Source organism: Coregonus clupeaformis, chromosome 23 (genome assembly GCF_020615455.1).
Source record: "Coregonus clupeaformis isolate EN_2021a chromosome 23, ASM2061545v1, whole genome shotgun sequence".
Taxonomy (NCBI): domain Eukaryota; kingdom Metazoa; phylum Chordata; class Actinopteri; order Salmoniformes; family Salmonidae; genus Coregonus; species Coregonus clupeaformis.
Window position 1 is genome coordinate 20,637,550 of NC_059214.1, and position 23,366 is coordinate 20,660,915.

Consider the following 23,366-nt stretch of genomic DNA (forward strand, 5'->3'; position numbering starts at 1 on the left):
TTTGAACTTTAAAAATAACAGCCAATCCCTTGAGAAGTTTTGAATTGTTCTATCAGTGTTATTTTTTTTGTGCAACATGAGCCATTTGACCAAAATATAGAATTCATGACAATAACAATTTACCTTATCATCATACCCATATTATTCTGGCATGTACTTTACTACTAATGATAATGTAGCAAAAGAAGTGACCTTGTATTTATGAACAGCCCTGCTTTTTACTACTGTAGTTGATACCCATCCTTATCACAAATTGTCATTGTCTGTTACTGTAATGACTTGAATGTATCTAAAAGTCACTCTATACAAGCCAATTTGGATGTAGGCCTATACCAAAATGTACTGCATAACACATTCTCTGATGTACACATGGTCCTTTGTAGCTCAGTTGATAGAGCATGTAACACCAGGGTAATGGGTTCAAATCCCAGGACCACCCATATGTAAAATGTATGCAGCATTACTGTAAGTCGTTTTGGATAAAAGCGTCTGCTAAATGGCATATATTATATATTACATGTAACTCTTCAAGATGATGTACATTTTCTAACAGGGTACTCTCCTTAGCTTACTCCCATCATCTGTTGCTAGGAAGCTATATGGGTACCTTGCAAGTTTGGTTAGATAAATTATATAACTGTCCACTTAGTGCTTGCTCAGCCTATCCAGGCCTGAGGAGACATCTGTGATTGTGTGTTGTTACGTGTTAATGCTGAACATGGAAAGGTTCAGCAGGCGGCTCATAATGCTGATAAATCAGCAGGTGCTTTCAGAATATGCCCGCTAATCACTTGGCAAACTGAGTTTGCCAAGTGTGGAGTACATTGTTTGTGAAAAAACCTTGGCCTGCATAATGTAGGCCTACTTAACGGACAAAATGATGTACAATTACTTGGTGGTTTGTGAAGGGTGTCAGCATTTACTAGTACACAATTGTGTTGGGCATTTCAACACCACAGATCAATGATAAACTACAGCTTCATCCAGAGGCTGTAGTTTAAGATATAGACACAACAGAGGACACATCAGAAAAAAAACAATGCTAGATGTTATCTGTCATTTATGGTCACAGCACACACTATCACTGTTTCTCAAGGACAACACGTTACATTTCCCAATGTACAGTGTATTCGGAAAGTATTCGGACCCATTCACTTTTTCCACATTTTGTTACGTTACAGCCTTATTCTAAAATTGATTAAATTCCCCCCCCCCCCCACCCCACCCCACCCCACCCCACCACCTGAATCTACACACAATACCTGTCACGTTCGTTTAAGGACGGGTCAGACCAAGGCGCAGCGTGAAATGCATACATGTTTATTGAACTTAATAAACACACGACAAAACAACAAAGAAAACGAAACGTGAAGTCCTAAGGTAGATAACACAACATACCTTACAAGGAACAAGATCCCACAACTCACTAGTGCCAAACGGCTGCCTAAGTATGAACCCCAATCAGAGACAACGAGCGACAGCTGCCTCTGATTGGGAACCACACCGGCCAACATAGAACTATACATACTAGATCCCACACATAGAAAAAGCACAACAAGGAATATACACACCCTGACTCAACATATAAGAGTCCCCTGAGTCAGGGCGTGACAGTACCCCCCCCCCCCCAAAGGTGCGGACTCCGACCGCACAACATAAACATAACAGGGTAGGGGCCGGGTGGGCATTCCGCCTCGGAGGCGGATCCGGCTCGGGGCGTGACGACCTCTCACTCTCCGCCTCCCTGTTGCGCCCCTGGTCTGGTCTGGACCTCGGCGCGCTGCTTCCCCTCTCCTTCCTCCCACGATACGCCAGGCCCTGTCTGGACCCTGGTGTGGGAGACCCCGAACCTGTAGAGGGGCTGACGTCATGGTCTGGACTGGAGCCGCTGACCGGAGCTGGACTAGGGACCGGTGGAGCGGACTACTCTGGCTCCGGAGTGGAGCCGCTGACCGGAGCTGGATCAGGCACCGGTGGAGCGGACTGCTCTGGCTCCGGAGTGGCGCAGCTGACCAGAACTGGATCAGGCACCGGTGGAGCGGACTGCTCTGGCTCCGGAGTGGAGCAGCTGACCGGTGCCGGACCAGGCACCGGTGGAACGGGCACGGGTCGTGCCGGACTGGACAAACACACCACTGGTCTGGTGCGAGGAGCAGGCACGGGCCGGACCTGACTAGGAACACGCACCACTGGCTTGGTGCGAGGGGCAGGAACGCCAGTGGTGCTCCTCGCACCACTGGCTTGGTGCGAGGAGCAGGAACAGGCCGGGCCGGACTGTGGAGGCGGACTGGAGGTCTGGAGCGGAGAGCTGGCACAACCCGTCCTGGCTGAATGCCTACTTCCGCACAGTATGTGTGAGGCATCAGCACAGGACGCACTGGGCTGTGCACGCGCACTGGCGATACAGTTCGTAAAACTGGCTCAGGATATGCGGGACCGAGGAGGCGTACTGGAGACCAGGAGCGTTGAGCCGGCACACCCCGTCCTGGCTGGATGCCCATCTTCGCACGGCACGTGCGTGGTGCAAGCACAGGACGTACAGGACTGTGCCGGCGCACTGGCGACACAGTACGTAGCTCCGCATAACACGGAGCCTGCCCAGTCATACGCTTCCTCGCGTGAGTACGGGGAGTTGGCTCTGCTCTGACACTAGGCTCCGCCAACCACCCCGTGTGCCCCCCACAAAAATGTACTTGGGGCTGCTTCTCGGGCTTCCTCCTCGACCGGCCTCCTCCGTGTTGCCGTTGCTCCTCTCCTGCCTGGGCATCTACCTTAGCCCATGGTCCTTTCCCCGCAAATATCTCCTCCCATGACCACAAATTGGCCACCTGTGACATGGCCATCCGCTCCGCCTGGGCACGCTGCTTGGTCCTTGTTTGGTGGGATCTTCTGTCACGTTCGTTTAAGGACGGGTTCAGACCAAGGCGCAGTGTGATATGCATACATGTTTATTGAACTTAATAAACACACGACAAAACAACAAAGAAAACGAAACGTGAAGTCCTAAGGTAGATAACACAACATACCTTACAAGGAACAAGATCCCACAACTCACTAGTGCCAAACGGCTGCCTAAGTATGAACCCCAATCAGAGACAACGAGCGACAGTTGCCTCTGATTGGGAACCACACCGGCCAACATAGAACTACAGTGGGGAGAACAAGAATTTGATACACTGCCAATTTTGCAGGTTTTCCTACTTACAAAGCATGTAGAGGTCTGTAATTTTTATCATAGGTACACTTCAACTGTGAGAGACGGAATCTAAAACAAAAATCCAGAAAATCACATTGTATGATTTTTAAGTAATTAATTTGCATTTTATTGCATGACATAAGTATTTGATCACCTACCAACCAGTAAGAATTCCGGCTCTCACAGCCCTCCTGTTCTCCACTCATTACCTGTATTAACTGCACCTGTTTGAACTCGTTACCTGTATAAAAGACACCCGTCCACACACTCAATCAAACAGACTCCAACCTCTCCACAATGGCCAAGACCAGAGCGCTGTGTAAGGACATCAGGGTTAAAATTGTAGACCTGCACAAGGCTGGGATGGGCTACAGGACAATAGGCAAGCAGCTTGGTGAGAAGGCAACAACTGTTGGCGCAATTATTATAAAATGGAAGAAGTTCAAGATGACGGTCAATCACCCTCGGTCTGGGGCTCCATGCAAGATCTCACCTCGTGGGGCATCAATGATCATGAGGAAGGTGAGGGATCAGCCCAGAACTACATGGCAGGACCTGGTCAATGACCTGAAGAGAGCTGGGACCACAGTCTCAAAGAAAACCATTAGTAACACACTACGCCGTCAGTGATTAAAATCGTGCAGCGCACGCAAGGTCCCCCTGCTCAAGCCAGCGCATGTCCAGGCCCATCTGAAGTTTGCCAATGACCATCTGGATTATCCAGAGGAGGAATGAGAGAAGGTCATGTGGTCTGATGAGACAAAAATAGAGCTTTTTGGTCTAAACTCCACTCGCCGTGTTTGGAGGAAGAAGAAGGATGAGTACAACCCCAAGAACACCATCCCAACCGTGAAGCATGGAGGTGGAAACATCATTCTTTGGGGATGCTTTTCTGCAAAGGGGACAGGACGACTGCACCGTATTGAGGGGAGGATGGATGGGGCCATGTATCACGAGATCTTGGCCAACAACCTCCTTCCCTCAGTAAGAGCATTGAAGATGGGTCGTGGCTGGGTCTTCCAGCATGACAACGACCCGAAAACACACAGCCAGGGCAACTAAGGAGTGGCTCCGTAAGAAGCATCTCAAGGTCCTGGAGTGGCCTAGCCAGTCTCAGACCTGAACCCAATAGAAAATCTTTGGAGGGAGCTGAAAGTCCGTATTGCCCAGCGACAGCCCCAAAACCTGAAGGATCTGGAGAAGGTCTGTATGGAGGAGTGGGCCAAAATCCCTGCTGCAGTGTGTGCAAACCTGGTCAAGACCTACAGGAAACTTATGATCTCTGTAATTGCAAACAAAGGTTTCTGTACCAAATATTAAGTTCTGCTTTTCTGATGTATCAAATACTTATGTCATGCAATAAAAAGCAAATTAATTACTTAAAAATCATACAATGTGATTTTCTGGATTTTGTTTTAGATTCCGTCTCTCACAGTTGAAGTGTACCTATGATAAAAATTACAGACCTCTACATGCTTTGTAAGTAGGAAAACCTGCAAAATCGGCAGTGTATCAAATACTTGTTCTCCCCACTGTATACAGTGGGGGAAAAAAAGTATTTAGTCAACCACCAAATGTGCAAGTTCTCCCACTTAAAAAGATGAGAGAGGCCTATAATTTTCATCATAGGTACACGTCAACTATGACAGACAAAATGAGGAAAAAAAATACAGAAAATCACATTGTAGGATTTTTTATGAATTTATTTGCAAATTATGGTGGAAAATAAGTATTTGGTCAATAACAAAAGTTTCTCAATACTTTGTTATATACCCTTTGTTGGCAATGACACAGGTCAAACGTTTTCTGTAAATCTTCACAAGGTTTTCATACACTGTTGCTGGTATTTTGGCCCATTCCTCCATGCAGATCTCCTCTAGAGCAGTGATGTTTTGGGGCTGTCGCTGGGCAACACAGACTTTCAACTCCCTCCAAAGATTTTCTATGGGGTTGAGATCTGGAGACTGGCTAGGCCACTCCAGGACCTTGAAATGCTTCTACGAAGCCACTCCTTCGTTGCCCGGGCGGTGTGTTTGGGATCATTGTCATGCTGAAAGACCCAGCCACGTTTCATCTTCAATGCCCTTGCTGATGGAAGGAGGTTTTCACTCAAAATCTCACGATACATGGCCCCATTCATTCTTTCCTTTACACGGATCAGTCGTCCTGGTCCCTTTGCAGAAAAAACAGCCCCAAAGCATGATGTTTCCACCCCCATGCTTCACAGTAGGTATGGTGTTCTTTGGATGCAACTCAGTATTCTTTGTCCTCCAAACACGACGAGTTGAGTTTTTACCAAAAAGTTATATTTTGGTTTCATCAGACCATATGACATTCTCCCAATCCTCTTCTGGATCATCCAAATGCACTCTAGCAAACTTCAGATGGGCCTGGACATGTACTCGCTTAAGCAGGGGGACACGTCTTGCACTGCAGGACTTGAGTCCCTGGCGGCGTAGTGTGTTACTGATGGTAGGCTTTGTTACTTTGGTCCCAGCAGGTCATTCACTAGGTCCCCCCGTGTGGTTCTGGGATTTTTGCTCACCGTCCTTGTGAGGACATTTTGACCCCACGGGGTGAGATCTTGCGTGGAGCCCCAGATCGAGGGAGATTATCAGTGGTCTTGTATGTCTTCCATTTCCTAATAATTGCTCCCACAGTTGATTTCTTCAAACCAAGCTGCTTACCTATTGCAGATTCAGTGTTCCCAGCCTGGTGCAGGTCTACAATTTTGTTTCTGGTGTCCTTTGACAGCTCTTTGGTCTTGGCCATAGTGGAGTTTGGAGTGTGACTGTTTGAGGTTGTGGACAGGTGTCTTTTATACTGATAACAAGTTCAAACAGGTGCCATTAATACAGGTAACGAGTGGAGGACAGAGGAGCCTCTTAAAGAAGAAGTTACAGGTCTGTGAGAGCCAGAAATCTTGCTTGTTTGTAGGTGACCAAATACTTATTTTCCACCATAATTTGCAAATAAATTCATTAAAAATCCTACAATGTGATTTTCTCGATTTTTTTTTCTCAATTTGTCTGTCATAGTTGACGTGTACCTATGATGAAAATTACAGGCCTCTCTCATCTTTTTAAGTGGGAGAACTTGCACAATTGGTGGCTGACTAAATACCTTTTTCCCCCACTGTACATACTAGATCCCACACATAGAAAAAGCACAACAAGGAATATACACACCCTGACTCAACATATAAGAGTCCCCTGAGTCAGGGCGTGACAATACCACATAATGACAAAGCAAAAACTGGTTTTTAGAAATTTTAGCAAATACCAGAAATATCACATTTACAGAATTATTCAGAACCTTTACTCAATACTTTGTTGAAGCACCTTTGGCAGCGATTACATCCTTGGGTCTTCTTGGGTATGACGCTACAAGCTTGGCATGCCTGTATTTGGGGAGTTTCTCAAATTCTTCTCTGCAGATCCTCTCAAGCTCTGAGATGCTCGATCAGGTTCAAGTCCGGGCTCTGGATGGGCCACTCAAGGACATTCAGAGACTTGTCCCGAAGCCACTCCTGCGTTGTCTTGGCTGTGTGATTAGGGTCGTTGTCCTGTTGGAAGGTAAACCTTCGCCCCAGTCTGAGGACCTGAGCGCTCTGGAGCAGGTTTTCATCAAGGATCTCTCTGTACTTTGCTCTGTTCATCTTTCCCTCGATCCTGACTAGTCTCCCAGTCCCTGAGCTGAAAAACATCCCCACAGCATGGTTCTGCCACCAACATGCTTCACCGTAGGGATGGTATTGGCCAGGTGAGGCCAGGTTTCCTCCAGACGTGATGCTTGGAATTTAGGCCAAAGAGTTCAATCCAGGTTTCATCAGACCAGATAATCTTATTTCTATGGTCTGAGAGTCCTTTAGGTGCCTTTTGGTAAACTCCAAGCAGCTGTCATGTGCCTTCTACTGAGGAGTGGCTTCCGTCTGGCCACTCTACCATAAAGGCCTAATTGGTGGAGTGCTGCGGAGATGGTTGTCCTTCTGGAAGGTTCTCCCATCTCCACAGAGGAACTCTGGAGCTATGGTCTGAGAGTCCTTTAGGTGCCTTTTGGCAAACTCCAAGCAGCTGTCATGTGCCTTCTACTGAGGAGTGGCTTCCGTCTGGCCACTCTACCATAAAGGCCTAATTGGTGGTGTACTGCGGAGATGGTTGTCCTTCTGGAAGGTTCTCCCATCTCCACAGAGGAACTCTGGAGCTATGGTCTGAGAGTCCTTTAGGTGCCTTTTGGCAAACTCCAAGCAGCTGTCATGTGCCTTCTACTGAGGAGTGGCTTCCGTCTGGCCACTCTACCATAAAGGCCTAATTGGTGGTGTACTGCGGAGATGGTTGTCCTTCTGGAAGGTTCTCCCATCTCCACAGAGGAACTCTGGAGCTCTGTCAGATTGACCATCGGTTCTTGGTCACCTCCCTGACCAAGGCCCTTCTCCCCCGATTGCGCAGTTTGGCCGGGCGGCCAGCTCTAGGAAGAGTCTTGGTGGTTCCAAACTTCTTCCATTTAAGAATGATGGAGGCCACTGTGTTCTTGGGGACCTTCAATGCTGCAGAAATGTTTTGGTACCCTTCCCCAGATCTGTGCCTTGACACAATCCTGTCTCAGAGCTCTACGGACAATTCCTTCGACCTCATGGCTTGGTTTTTGTTCTGACATGCACTGTGAACTGTGCGACCTTATACAGACAGTTGTGTGCCTTTCCAAATCATGTCCAATCAATTTAATTTACAACCGGTGGACTCCAATCAAGTTCTAGAAACATCTCAAGTCCCCTGTAGCTCAGTTGGTAGAGCATGGCGCTTGCAACGCCAGGGTTGTGGGTTCGTTTCCCACGGGGGGCCAGTATGAAAATGTATGCACTCACTAACTGTAAGTCACTCTGGATAAGAGCGTCTGCTAAATGACTAAAATGTAAATGTAAAAAATGAAACAGGATGCACCTGAGCCAATTTGGAGTCTAATGGCAAAGGGTCTGAATAATTACAGTACCAGTCAAAAGTTTGGATACACCTACTCATTCAAGGGTTTTTCTTTATTTTTACTATTTTCTACACTGTAGAATAATAGTGAAGACATCAAAACTATGAAATAACACATATGGAATCATGTAGTAACCAAGAAAGTGTTAAAACAAATCAGAATATATTTTACATTTGAGATTCTTCAAATAGCCACCCTTTGCCTTGATGACAGCTTTGCACACTCTTGGCATTCTCTCAACCAGCTTCATGAGGTAGTCACCTGGAATGCATTTTTCATTAACAGGTGTGCCTTCTTAAAAGTAAATTTGTGGAATTTATTTCATTTTTAATGCATTTGAGCCAATCAGTTGTGTTGTGACAAGGAAGGGGGGGTGTGGGGTATACAGAAGATAGCCCTATTTGGTAAAAGACCAAGTCCATATTACGGCAAGAACAGCTCAAATAAGCAAAGAGAAATGACAGTCCATCATTACTTTAACATTACATTTACATTTTAGTCATTTAGCAGACGCTCTTATCCAGAGCGACTTACAGGAGCAATTAGGGTTAAGTGCCTTGCTCAAGGGCACATTTACGTCATTTAGCAGACGCTCTTATCCAGAGCGACTTACAAATTGGTGCATTCACCCTATAGCCAGTGGGATAACCACTTTACACTTTTTTTTTTTTTTTTTTTGGGGGGGGGGGAGTAGAAGGATTACTTTATCCTATCCCAGGTATTCCTTAAAGAGGTGGGGTTTCAAATGTCTCCGGAAGGTGGTGAGTGACTCCGCTGTCCTGGCGTCGTGAGGGGAGCTTGTTCCACCATTGGGGTGCCAGAGCAGCGAACAGTTTTGACTGGGCTGAGCGGGAACTATGCTTCCGCAGAGGAAGGGAGCCAGCAGGCCAGAGGTGGATGAACGCAATGCCCTCGTTTGGGTGTAGGGACTGATCAGAGCCCGAAGGTACGGAGGTGCCGTTCCCCTCACTGCTCCATAGGCAAGCACCATGGTCTTGTAACGGATGCGAGCTTCAACTGGAAGCCAGTGGAGTGTGCGGAGGAGGGGGGTGACGTGAGAGAACTTGGGAAGGTTGAACACCAGACGGGCTGCGGCATTCTGGATGAGTTGTAGGGGTTTAATGGCACAGGCAGGGAGGCCAGCCAACAGCGAGTTGCAGTAATCCAGACGGGAGATGACAAGTGCCTGGATTAGGACCTGTGCCGCTTCCTGTGTAAGGCAGGGTCGTACTCTCCGAATGTTGTAGAGCATGAACCTGCAGGATCGGGTCACCGCCTTGATGTTAGCGGAGAACGACAGGGTGTTGTCCAGGGTCACGCCAAGGCTCTTCGCACTCTGGGAGGAGGGACACAACGGAGTTGTCAACCGTGATGGCGAGATCATGGAACGGGCAGTCCTTTCCCGGGAGGAAGAGCAGCTCCGTCTTGCCAGGGTTCAGCTTGAGGTGGTGATCCGTCATCCATACTGATATGTCTGCCAGACATGCAGAGATGCGATTCGCCACCTGGTTATCAGAAGGGGGAAAGGAGAAGATTAGTTGTGTATCGTCAGCGTAGCAATGATAGGAGAGGCCATGTGAGGATATGACAGAGCCAAGTGACTTGGTGTATAGGGGAGAATAGGAGAGGGCCTAGAACTGAGCCCTGGGGACACCAGACAGCTTCGCCACGCCACTTGGTAGGAGCGACCGGTCAGGTAGGACGCAATCCAGGAGTGAGCCGCGCGGAGATGCCCAGCTCGGAGAGGGTGGAGAGGAGGATCTGATGGTTCACAGTATCAAAGGCAGCAGACAGGTCTAGAAGGACAAGAGCAGAGGAGAGAGAGTTAGCTTTAGCAGTGCGGAGAGCCTCCGTGACACAGAGAAGAGCAGTCTCAGTTGAATGACCAGTCCTGAAACCTGACTGGTTTGGATCAAGAAGGTCATTCTGAGAGAGATAGCAAGAGAGTTGGCTAAAGACGGCACGCTCAATAGTTTTGGAAAGAAAAGAAAGAAGGGATACTGGTCTGTAGTTGTTGACATCAGTGGGATCGAGTGTTGGTTTTTTGAGAAGGGGTGCAACTCTCGCTTTAAGACATGAAGGTCAGTCAATACGGAACATTTCAAGAACTTTGAACGTTTCTTCAAGCACTATGATGAAACTGTCTCTCATGAGGACTGTGACAGGAATGGAAGACCCAGAGTTAACTCTGCTGCAGAGGATAAGTTCATTAGAGTTACCAGCATCAGAAATTGCAGCCAAAATTTCAAGTAACAGACACATCTCAACATCAACTGTTCAGAGGGGACTGTGTGAATCAGGCCTTCATGGTCGAATTGCTGCAAGGAAACCACTACTAAAGGACACCAATAATAAGAAGAGACCTGCTTGGGCCAAGAAACATGAGCAATGGACATTAGAACGGTGGAAATGTGTACTTTGGTCTGGAGTCAAAATTTGAGATTTTTGGTTCCAACCGTCGTGGCTTTGTGAGATGCGGTGTGGGTGAACGGATGATCTCTGCATGTGTATTTCCCACCGTAAAGCATGGAGGAGGAGGTGTTGTGATGTGGGGGTGCTTTGCTGGTGACACTGTCTGTGATTTATTTAGAATTCACGCACACTAGACCAGCATGGCTACCACAGCATTCTGCAGCGATACGCCAACCCATCTGGTTTGGGCTTAGTGGGGCTATCATTTGTTTTTCAACAGGACAATGACCCAACACACCAAGAAGGAGAGTCATGGAGTGCTGCATCAGATGACCTGGCCTCCACAATCCCCCGACCTCAACCCAATTGAAATGGTTTGGGATGAGTCAGATGGCAGAGTGAAGGAAAAGCAGCCAACAAGTGCTCCGCATATGTGGGAACTCCTTCAAGACTGTTGGAAAAGCATTCCAGGTGAAGCTGGAGAGAGAATGCCAAGAGTGTGCGAAGCTGTCATCAAGGCAACGGGTGGCTATTTGAAGAATCTCAAATATAAAATATATTTTCATTCAGTATAACACTGTTTTGGTTACTACATGATTCCATATGTGTAATTTCATAGTTTTGATGTCTTCACTATTATTCTACAGTGTAAAAACTCAGTGTTCTGTCGCTCATGGTGACACTACGTCACCACCAAGTCTAAGGGTAGAGCTAGAAAATTCAAGCCCCTTGGGTGCTGCCATAGAGTTACATTAGAAGTGCCCATCCAAGAAGGCTCAAGGTCAATGGCCACAGATAAAATGACGTAAAATGACGTTATATCTACAGTAGCTTTGATTGGATTGATCATGTCAACATCATACTTTCAAAATCTTAGCTGGCAGTTATCATCATGAATCAAGTCGACAATCTACAGGCAAATCCTTTTTAATCCTTGTCATATGAAGAGAAATAATGAAGAGAAATTATAGATAAAACGTATCGGTGCTCATCGGCCATTGGACATAAACATTACACAACAAGTTGGAATCAGTGGCTAACTGCAAGCATTGCAAAGTAATCACTAGCCTGCTATTCAGTAGAGTGGATGTGTGGTCCCAAATCTGGGATTAAGGGTCTCTTTTCCAAGTTTAAAATGATAAACATTCAACATTGGCCATGCTGTCAATGAAGCATGATTTGTGCCGCACTCAGAACAACAGTTAACTCGGAACAGCGAAATCTGACTTCGGTTAGTTCAAGACAACTGGGAACTCGGGAAAAAACTAGCTCCGACTGGGAAAATACGTTTTGAACGGTCATCAAACTCGGAATTGTAAATCCAGAACTCGGGCCTCTTTCTAGAGCTACGACCTGAAGATCACTGACGTCATCGTGATTCGACCTTTCAGAGTTCCCAGTTGTCTTGAAAGCACCATAAATCCAGAGAATGCCAGACTTTGATGACAAAATTTGCCCACGAAGGACTGCCGCGCCACTTTCCTGTTCAAGTGAGCACAGCACAACAAGGTGAGTCCAAAAATGCATTGTATGCTGCATAAATTATGTAATATGCCAGGGAGGTATGTATACTGTAGCTAAGAAAGTAATAATACGTGTTTATTGTGTAGTAAGCTGTTAGTAGCCCATATGCCTCACCCTAATAATTTCGCCTACTGTTCTGACTTGGTGGTGCACATGTAATCATTGAATATTATAAGAGCTTTCATTGTCTGCTTATATGCCCCCTTTATTTATCCCACGGTTCTGACTTGGTGTACAGGGAGAACACTGTAAGAACGGCCCATGTTCTGAATTCTGTCGCTGTACATTTCAAAAGTGCTAAAGAAATAGTTACATTGACTACGTCCGTCCTAGCTCGCTCATTAATATCTTAATCAAAATTACGGACTGCCTCTTATCCGCTTTTCGTCCCCTTATGCCATAGTTTGTACATCTCAATTGTCAGTAGAAACCACATTTGTTTAAGCAAGTCACCTATATCAGCTATGTTTTTTTAAAAGGCAGTAAATGAGGCTGAATGAACTGTTTCCCTGCCAAAAAGGCTCTGCTGATAGCCAGGTGTAGCAGTGGTAAGATGATGGGACTGCTGTTGGGACTCTGCTGTTCGGACAGCTTTATGTAGGCCCTAACAGTTTGTGGGCACCGTTTGTCACCGTTATAGTGCAATTAATGTATTGTTTAGTGTTGTGTTGTGTAGTGGCTTTGCTGGCATATATCCCACATTTTTGGGGTTCGTTTGCCCCACCAAGATTGACATGCTAAAATCGCCACTGCACACAACATTGGCATTAGTCTGATAATACAGTACGCTTTTAGAACAGTTTACCGCAAATGGGTATGTTTTTCAAAATGTACAGTAAACGTGATGTTAACCTATATGCAGTACTGTTCACAGGTTTTCTGTATGTCACTGTAAATACTACATGTACAACATTCAGCAAAACAGAAAAAACTTACCTGAAGACCACCAGGTAATGTTTATCCTTCACAGCTGACCAGATAGCCGCCATATCTAAATGAGGCGGCATACTGTACACCATAAAGATAACACACTGAGCAAAGGCAAAATAGATGCCGTAGACGTTGTGCTTCTTCTTGACAGACTTATATGTATTCAAATATGTGCTCTCCTTGGCCAGCCCTGCGATGGTCCTGAAGTTTGCAAGAGCTTCACTGGACACCTGTGGGAGAGAAGGTAGATGATCAAGTCTCTAAATCACTACAGAGAATAATACTCTCGGGCTAGTGCCTCGCTTAATGTTACAGAAGTGTTCTAATAACCCATTTACGGACCTTTATTGAATTATCTAATTGATAATGGGGTGTTTAACTCACCTGTCACGCTGCTTCCACTGCCTTCTTATCCTTGTTTGCGAAACCTGTCAGCATTTTGGCTTGAAAGACCCAAGACAAGCCAATCAGTGGTAAAAAGCACATCACCACCAAGCTTAACTTACAGCTGAAGTACTGTAGAACGCAATGATTAAAGACGCTCAGATGTTGGTCAAGGAGTTCACAATCATCTCAATCTGTAATCAAGTTGCCTGCAGAGGAAATACTAAACTCAGCAAAAAAAGAAATGTCCTCTCACTGTCAACTGCATTTATTTTCAGCAAACTTAACATGTGTAAATATTTGTATGAACATAACAAGATTCAAAAACTGAGACATAAACTGAACAAGTTCCACAGACATGTGACTAACAGAAATTGAATAATGTGTCCCTGAACAAAGGGGGGGTCAAAATCAAAAATAACAGTCAGTATCAGGTGTGGCCACCAGCTGCATTAAGTACTGCAGTGCATCTCCTCCTCATGGACTGCACCAGATTTGCCAGTTCTTGCTGTGAGATGTTACCCCACTCTTCCACCAAGGCACCTGCAAGTTCCCGGACATTTCTGGGGGGAATGACCCTAGCCCTCACCCTCCGATCCAACAGGTCCATGGCAGAAAACTGACATTCCTGTCTTGCAGGAACTCACGCACAGAACGAGCAGTATGGCTGGTGGCATTGTCATGCTGGAGGGTCATGTCAGGATGAGCCTGCAGGAAGGGTACCACATGAGGGAGGAGGATGTCTTCCCTGTAACGCACAGCGTTGAGATTGCCTGCAATGACAACAAGCTCAGTCCGATGATGCTGTGACACATCGCCCCAGACCATGACGGACCACCTCCAAATCGATCCCGCTCCAGAGTACAGGCCTCGGTGTAACGCTCATTCCTTCGACGATAAACGTGAATCCGACCATCACCCCTGGTGAGACAAAACCGCGACTCGTCAGTGAAGAGCACTTTTTGCCAGTCCTGTCTGGTCCAGCGATGGTGGGTTTGTGCCCATAGGCGACATTGTTGCCGGTGATGTCTGGTGAGGACCTGCCTTACAACAGGCCTACAAGCCCTCAGTCCAGCCTCTCTCAGCCTATTGCGGACAGTCTGAGCACTGATGGAGGGATTGTGCGTTCCTGGTGTAACTCGGGCAGTTGTTGTTGCCATCCTGTACCTGTCCCGCAGGTGTGATGTTCGGATGTACCGATCCTGTGCAGGTGTTGTACACGTGGTCTGCGAGGACGATCAGCTGTCCATCCTGTCTCCCTGTAGCGCTGTCTTAGGCGTCTCACAGTACGGACATTGCAATTTATTGCCCTGGCCACATCTGCAGTCCTCATTCCTCCTTGCAGCATGCCTAAGGCACGTTCACGCAGATGAGCAGGGAACCTGGGCATCTTTCTTTTGGTGTTTTTCAGTCAGTAGAAAGGCCTCTTTTGTGTCCTAAGTTTTCATAACTGTGACCTTAATTGCCTACCGTCTGTAAGCTGTTAGTGTCTTAACGACCGTTCCACAGGTGCATGTTCATTCATTGTTTATGGTTCATTGAACAAGCATGGGAAACAGTGTTTAAACCCTTTACAATGAAGATCTGTGAAGTTATTTGGATTTTTACAAATTATATTTGAAAGACAGGGTCCTGAAAAAGGGACATTTCTTTTTTTGCTGAGTTTATTAATTCTCAAAGCTCATTTAATTGACAGAAATATATAGAGTATGAGGCACAAGGAAATATTTAAAAAAACGACTCCTTTGAATCATCTCATCATTGGTTATAAATAACTTCAATGGATTCTAATGTACCGGTCCACAGTATGTCCCTGACATTCACCCCCTGGACCATGGAGGCGTTGGTGGCCAGCCTGGTGGTGAGAGCTCTAGGGCTGTTCCAAACAGCCCACCACCTGTTTCAACATGGCCTGGAAGCCCACCTTTCCTTAGCCTGCATTTCAGCAGCTCCCTAGACTTCCCAAAGACCCTTCAACAGAACAACCGTGTTCACACACATCACTAGGGCCTGTCGTCAGAATGTTAGCACCTTACTATGGACTGTAACAGTATAATTATCCTGATGTGTGGTAAAACATAGCTACCTGTGATAACTGAGAGAGGAAACTTGTCACCGCCACAGCGCAGAACAGGATACATATTCTATTGATTTGCGCTCTCTGTCCATCCAAGTCACGTATAGAGAATGTCTGCGAATCCAAATAACAATATGGATGGAATTAAATTAATTTAATGGAACAGCAACATCTACAAGTATCACTACCAGCCCAGGTAATATGAAACTACATTATAAACATAGGCTTGAATGTACGTAATGCATAGCCTCTTACCCCAAGGATCTGGCTGAATAAAATAGCATAGATTGGATTAACGGAGCCGTTGATGGCAGCTCCTATAGATCCCAATAGCATGTAGGGCCACTCTGATGTGTTGTAGTTCAGGATTCGAGCCACTGGTGCTGGTTCCTTTGCTTCCTCCTTAGAATGCTGTGGGAATATAGGAGGGACACTCATTTCTCTCAGATATTGAATAAAGTACAATAACACAAAACTGATAATACAAGGCTGCTTATAGAATGACCTCAATACCTTTGACCTTTGAGGTTCGATCAAATTTTCCACTGTGGCAAGGAATGTGTCTGATTTAATATTGATACTGCCACACAGTTGGGTGTGAGATCGCAGGCTTTGACTTTGTGGTGATATAATGATTGATAGATTTTGTGCTGGGAGTCACTCACCTTATCAAGTGCCTCCTATACAACAGCCTCACTCTCGTTGTCCAAAGCCAAGGTAGCCATGTCCAGCAGCAGGATCCTGGGGTTGTGGATCAGAGCACGGGCGATATCTATCCTCTGCTTCTGTCCTCCACTCATCTGACCACCACCCTCACCCACCAGCGTATCAAACCTCTGTATAACCATATTTCCTCATTTCAATGTGTTTCTTGTATGAGACAGTATCAGAGTAATACACAGTATTTCTTTGCTAAATGTGTGTCTGTGGTACCTGTGGGAGGTCCATGATGAAGTTATAGACGTTAGACTCATTGGTGGCCTGGATGATGTCATCCATGGGGACCCCAGGTCGCCCGTAGCGGATGTTCTCAGCGATAGTTATGCCAATCAGAGAGAAAAGCCACTGGATGTTCAGACTGCAGATGTCATGGTCATCCAAAGTCACCTATGAATGAGAAACATTGTCTTCCCTGATCTGCTTTGCCCAACAAAAGCTGTGGTTTCTCCTGCTCTAATCAGCATGCTCAAACGGTCTAAAATCTGAATAAACAGGTGGTTTTACATTGAGATACAGTATCTTTTGAGAAGGAATTTCAGTAAAATAAATAAAGAGCTGAGCAAAAAGGGTTACCTTAACTTCTGGTCGAGAGGGGAAGTTAAATTTGACGTCGTCGAATTCAACATCACCCTTCACCTTGTCTAGTTTGTGGCCCTCCTCTGAGAAACAATAGATTTCTGGCTCCTGAAAGTTAACAGATTTATAAAATACTTCATAACTGAAATGTAGTTGTTCTTAGTTCATGTATTTTCTAGAATTCTGGCCTTACCTGGTCAATGGTATCTTGGCTGCAGCTGGACCTGAGGCGAAGGCTTCCAGGCAGGGAAAGGCCTGACCCAGGTTCATAGCTGCCATGAGAACCACATAGAACACCTGGAGACAAAAATACAAGCCAACATATCCTTACATTTTCACCAATTGTAGAATAATGTATTGGATACATATTTATTATACGATAATATGAGTTACCATATCTGGATAAGAGTACTCAGCCTGGTCTTAGAACAGCACCAGGGGAGAGATCTTTGGTTTCGATGACCAGTTAAGAGCAGTACCAGAATGCCAAAGCATAGCAGAGGAAGATGACACAGCACAGGTATCCTTGAAACACTCCAATGATCGTCCCTTTTTCAAACCCCATTTCTGAGCAATGAATAAGGTTTTTGTCATAGCTGTTCAAATGTGAAATGCATATTTATAACTCATTTCAAGTGCCAAGACATTGAAGTCAGCAGGGAAGGGAAGGTTAATTTGACGAGTTTCTCACAGCAGGATTATTGTGTGGATTATAATTAATTTTTGTAGGGGTTGATACATTTTTTGTTAGGGCAAATCAAGTCTGACATTTTATGAGCCTTTTTAAACATTGAATACACTACAAGTTTGCATTTCCTGCAACAACATGGTGATCGAATTAAGATCCTGTACAGTATTTCAAGTTACGTTTCAGCCTCCTTGTCCTCTCCTCTAAAGGCTGCCACTGTTCTGATGGATGACAGTACCTCATCAGCTACTGGCCCTGCCTTGGTATAGGCCTGGAGCTCCTGACCTGTCCGTCTGGCAACAGCCTGAGGAGTCAATGACAAACCAGACTGGTTTGTCTGGTTCATCTATAGTACATTTCACACATCACAACGTCACAGAGAATACAGAGGTGGTGTGAGACTACCTCACATACAGACTCAGAGGCTGTTACATCCAAAAACAGAATGACCATCACCAAATAGAGGAATGTAATACATTGTATTCAACCCATCTCACCATGGCTATTAGTCCAGCAGCAAGTCCTATAAGTGGGCTTACTACGATGACCACCAGGGTCAACTTCCAACCTCCGATGAACTTCACCTTGAAGCTGAAGATGAAAGTGGAGATCCTCTCGATGAAGATAGACACCTGGTCAGCTTTAGCATTGTTGATCTTGTTGATGTCACTGAGGTGAGAGAACATGTTCAACACAGTGAACCGGTTAAAATGGGTCAAACCCAAAATGTAAGAGGTTTTTATAGAAACATCTTTCAGGAATGCCCTCAATGGTCCACACATCTCTGTAGAAAATAACCCATGGGTTTAGGTCTTACTCTGATATCCTGGTGTTTAATTCTCCAACTGAATTGCAGTCAAACTAGCCAATCTCCATTCTCATTATCTTCCTAAAGTAATTTTTCCTGATTCTCTGGATCTGTCTGGCAGAAGCAGACACCCAGATGGCAATCTACACAGAGCAGGATTGAATACATGTTTAAAAATAACAGTTGTAGATGGATGAATCTATTAATGTTGCAAAACTAGATGGAGCGAAAGCACTTTGAGTATGAAGTTGAACCTACTTACTTGGAAATAACTAACAATCAAATCTCCTAATCCAATACAAACATAGTAATATGCAAACATGGTTATCTGTGCTTCAATATCCAACCTGTAAAAATAATAGATGCATATGTTTATTGTATATATTTTTATTAAAATGTTGTGATCCATAACCCATTCTATTATAATCAGGACCTTCAGCATCAGCATGGTCAGTAATATGAATAGATTAAAATAGAATATAACTTTCCAACCTCGATGCAGGAGTAAAATAGAATCTAAAATAGAAAAGTGTCAACTCACCCACAGAATACCATTGTGTTCTCTGCTATTTCATATATGGAGCCATTGATCCAGGTGATGTTGTTGTTAATGCAGGTTTTGTTAGGGTCTGCTAGTTCTTGGACCTCTAGCTTGTATGTCACAAAGGTGTTTGTCATTATGCCATACACCAGGAGCATGAGAGGGGAGGCTGCTCCATGGACTAGTGCACACAAGCCCCCCCCCCACCCCTCACCCCCCAGGAGGGATTTTGTCCCACTCCTCTTTGCAGATCTTCTCCAAGTAATTAAGGTTTGGAGGCTGACGTTTGGCAACTCGAACCTTCAGCTCCCTCCACAGATTTTCTATGGGATTAAGGTCTGGAGACTGGCTAGGCCACTCCAGGACATTAATGTGCTTCTTCTTGAGCCACTCCATTGTTGCCTTGGCCGTGTGTTTTGGGTCATTGTCATGCTGGAATACCCATCCACGACCCATTTTCAATGCCCTGGCTGAGGGAAGGAGGTTCTCACCCAAGATTTGACGGGACATGGCCCCGTCCATCGTCCCTTTGATGCGGTGAAGTTGTCCTGTCCCCTTAGCAGAAAAACACCCCCAAAGCATAATGTTTCCACCTCCATGTTTGACGGTGGGGATGGTGTTCTTGGGGTCATAGGCAGCATTCCTCCTCCTCCAAACACGGCGAGTTGACTTGATGCCAAAGAGCTTGATTTTGTATAAAAGACACCTGGGAGCCAGAAATCTTTCTGATTGAGAGGGGGTCAAATACTTATTTCCCTCATTAAAATGCAAATCAATTTATAACATTTTTGACATGCGTTTTTTTGGATTTTGTTGTTGTTATTCTGTCTCTCACTGTTCAAATAAACCTACCATTAAAATTATAGACTGATCATTTCTTTGTCAGTGGGCAAACTTACTAAATCAGCAGGGGATCAAATACTTTTTTCCCCTCACTGTACATGTTTAAATATGCCTCTTCAATAATATGGAATGAATGTTCAATGAGATGGAAAACATTAATGCAGTAAAAGTCCATTCTATCAACATTATTCCTATGTAAGTAAACAGTTGGGTTGTTTAAAGAACTTCTGTTCTGGTGATAGGTGTGGATCACCTGGATGTCAACAGCGGAACATTGTAAAATGAGTATGACCTGAAGGTCATCAGTCTATACAGCTCATTCCCTCAGAGCTACCATGACAACATCCATTAATAACAGAGTCATGCTACTGGGCCATGGATAGTAAATTAGTGTAATGACCTACGTACGGGTCGTTAGTCTGTATAGGCAATTCACATATGGAATATATCGCAACATTTTTAAATCAGAGAAGCATAGGTAGAAGGGATCAACTCCCCATCATTGGACCAAATTAGGCTAATGAAATATGAGAACAAATTAAGAGGTAGGGCTGCAAGATGGATCTATGATAATTATAGACTATCATTATTGATAGATACCATCATGGTAACATATACCAGCACTACCTACCAAACCTGAATGGTAGGCCTACTTTACTTTACTGAATGTATTGTCCCCATGGGGAAATGTTGTTGCAGTGTCATGTACATGTTTAAAGTGGTGTTTTAAATACAAAACAAATTGTCAATACAACTTTCATAGCAGTTACATACCAATAAAAAGAGACTAGCATGCTGGCCTTACTGGGTCGATAGGAACATTAGCATGCTGGCCTTACTGGGTCGATAGGAACATTAGCCTGAGCTATTTAGGAGGGATATCACACCTGGCACAAATTATTGTCTAGTTCTGTTTTTCCTACCGAGGGGTGCCCTATACCTACACCCAGAGGGGAGTAGTTCAAAGTCCGGGTACAGGGGGTGGTTTGGGTCTAAAATGATTTTGTGAGCCTTGCGGAGGGCCCTGACCTTTAAGATCTCATCCAGGCCTGTCTGTTTGACTCCAAGTGCCTTGCTTGCTGTGGTGATAATCCTTCTCAGTATATTTCTCTGGCTGACAGTGGCATTGCCAAACCAACAAACAATACAAATAGTTAAAATACTCTCAATGAAAGATTTGTAAAACAGAGTCAGTATAGTACCGTCAACATTAAAAGATCCCAGCTTTTTGAGAAAGTACAGTCTCTATTGACTCTTTTTGTAGATCAGGTCTGTACATTTACTCCACTGAAGTTTATTGTCCAAGAGGACACCCAAATATTTGTATTCCTCTACAATCTCTATGTTCTGACCTCTGATAGATGTTGCAGAGGTAGGTGTTGTACACTTCCTGAAGTCTATGCACATCTCTTTGGTCTTGTTGGTATTGAGGACCAAGTGTGATTCGTCACACCACTCTACAAAGTCATTTAGGACCGGGCCATGGTGTTCCTCGTCATCATGCAACAGGCTGATCAAGGCAGTGTCATCAGCGAACTTAACGAGGTGTCTGTCAGGATGGGAACTAGTACAACTATTAGTGTACAAAACCCATCCCTGAGGAGAGCCTGTGTTGTTGGTGCATATGTCCAACACGTGGGGACCTACTTTGACGCGCTGTGACCTCTGGCTCAGGAAGTCCAACAGCCACAAAACCAGCCCCCTATCTAAGGAGATGTCCCTAATGAGCCTCTGTGCCAGAATGTAAGGCTGGATTGTGTTGAAGGCAGAAGAAAAGTAAACAAACAGAAGCCTGACATAGGATTTGGCGCCCTCTAGATGTCTATAGACCATGTTGAGGTGAGTAAGAATGGCATCAACTCCTCTGCTGGGCTGATAGGCAAACTGAAACGGGTCGATTCACAATTTTCTCAAAGCATTTAATTACTAAGGATGTCAAGGCGACAGGGCAGTAGTCATTCAGCACAGAGGGATTAGATGCTTTAGGAATGGGTATAATTATTGACTTTTTCCACAATACTGGCACGTGTTGCTGGTCGAACGAGGATTGGAAAATGTCTGTAAAAACACCAGCCAATTGTTCAGCACAGTGCTTTAACACATGTCCACTTATTTTGCCTGGGCCTGGGCTGTTGTGTGCGTTACATCCCCTGAACAACTTCAAAACATCAGCCTGTTTAACAACAACCCTCTCAAACATTTGTAATGATGCTTCCATTTGTTTTACCTCCGACAGAAAGTCGTCAGATTCAAATCTTGAGAAAAAACATTCAGTTCATTAGCCATGTTCTGGCCCTCATGTCTCCCAAGGTCAGCATAGGTTTTTCCCCTGCCTATGTGGGGGGCACTAGCCATGGATTTAATCCCTTGCCAGGCCACCCTTGAGTTTCCTGAGGAGAGGGTCCTCTCCACCCTTTGCTTGTATGCCTCCTTGTCCACCAGTATCTGTCTTTTGATCTCACATTGTACATCTCTTAAAGCCTGTATATTACCCTCAGCATAAACTGCCTTCTTCCTATTAAGTAGTGATTTTAGATTTTTTGATACCCAAGGCTTATTGTTAGGGAAGATTTTACAGGTTTTAGTAGGCACAACTGACTCAACACAGAAGTTTACATAGTCTGAAACAACATCTGTGAGTTCATCAAGATCAGAGCTGCTGTCCTCAAATTCCTCCCACATAGTTTAGTCAAAACACCCTTGGAGAGGAGTGATACTATTGTTGTTCCAGATCTGGACAGTTTTAACTGTAGGTTTCTCCCTCTCCAGGAGCCGACAGTAGGTTGGCCTGAGGTAGACAACATTGTGGTCTGATGTCCCCAGGGGAGGTCTGGTGGTGGCAGAGAAAGCATTTGGTATTGTCCCACAGCACAAATCAAGAGTCTTATTTTTCCTAGTGTGACATTTCACATACTGGTGGTAGCTGCGCAGGACCTTGTGCAAAATACAGTTGTTAAAATCCCCTAAAATAAATGTGGGTGCGTCGGGGGAGATAGATTCCAGTTTCTGTTACAGATTATAAATAATCTCTGATGCTTTTGCTATATTAGCTTTTGGTTGAATGTACACAACAGCAGCAAACAATTGGGGTAACTCACGGGGCAGATAGTAGAGTCACAGTGACACAGAAAGCAGTTCAATGTCGTGGGTACAGAGTCTCTCTCTTACCAGGATCGATTTACACCACTGGTCCCTGACAAGCAGAAAGACGCCCCCCTCGTGATGTTTCCCTGTGACGGTCAGATCACGGTCTGCTCTGACCAGTTTGAAGCCGGCCGGCTCCACTTCCCTGTCATCCAGCCAAGTCTCAGTAAACGCCATGGTAGCCATGGTGCAATAGGCGATCATTTCAACTCTTGTCATGTAATCTACCCTTCATTATAATGTTTTTAAATACATATTTCAGTCATCCATAATAATAAATAGCTTGTAAATCAAACATTTGAAATTAACGTGCCGAGTTTGTGGTCTAGCAGTAACTCTCCAGGCATCAGTCACATATATTCTACTCTCCCCAACTGGGGTTCAATCTGTCTCCACCTTTACTATTGTTTTCCTACCTGCCTGTCTCCCCATATGTCTGAATAAAATGTTTAACAATATATATGTAAAACACTTGAAATTAACAACTGGTTTCCAGCTTTCATAGAAGTGTAGTTGCAGTGCCTACCTTGTATTTATATTTCT

General features: G+C 45.0%; 1 pseudogene; it reads right to left on the reverse strand.

Annotated features, from left to right (window-relative positions):
• Window positions 1-960: 960 nt before the first annotated feature.
• Window positions 961-23,000, reverse strand: LOC121536121 (annotated as a pseudogene).
• Window positions 23,001-23,366: the final 366 nt, after the last annotated feature.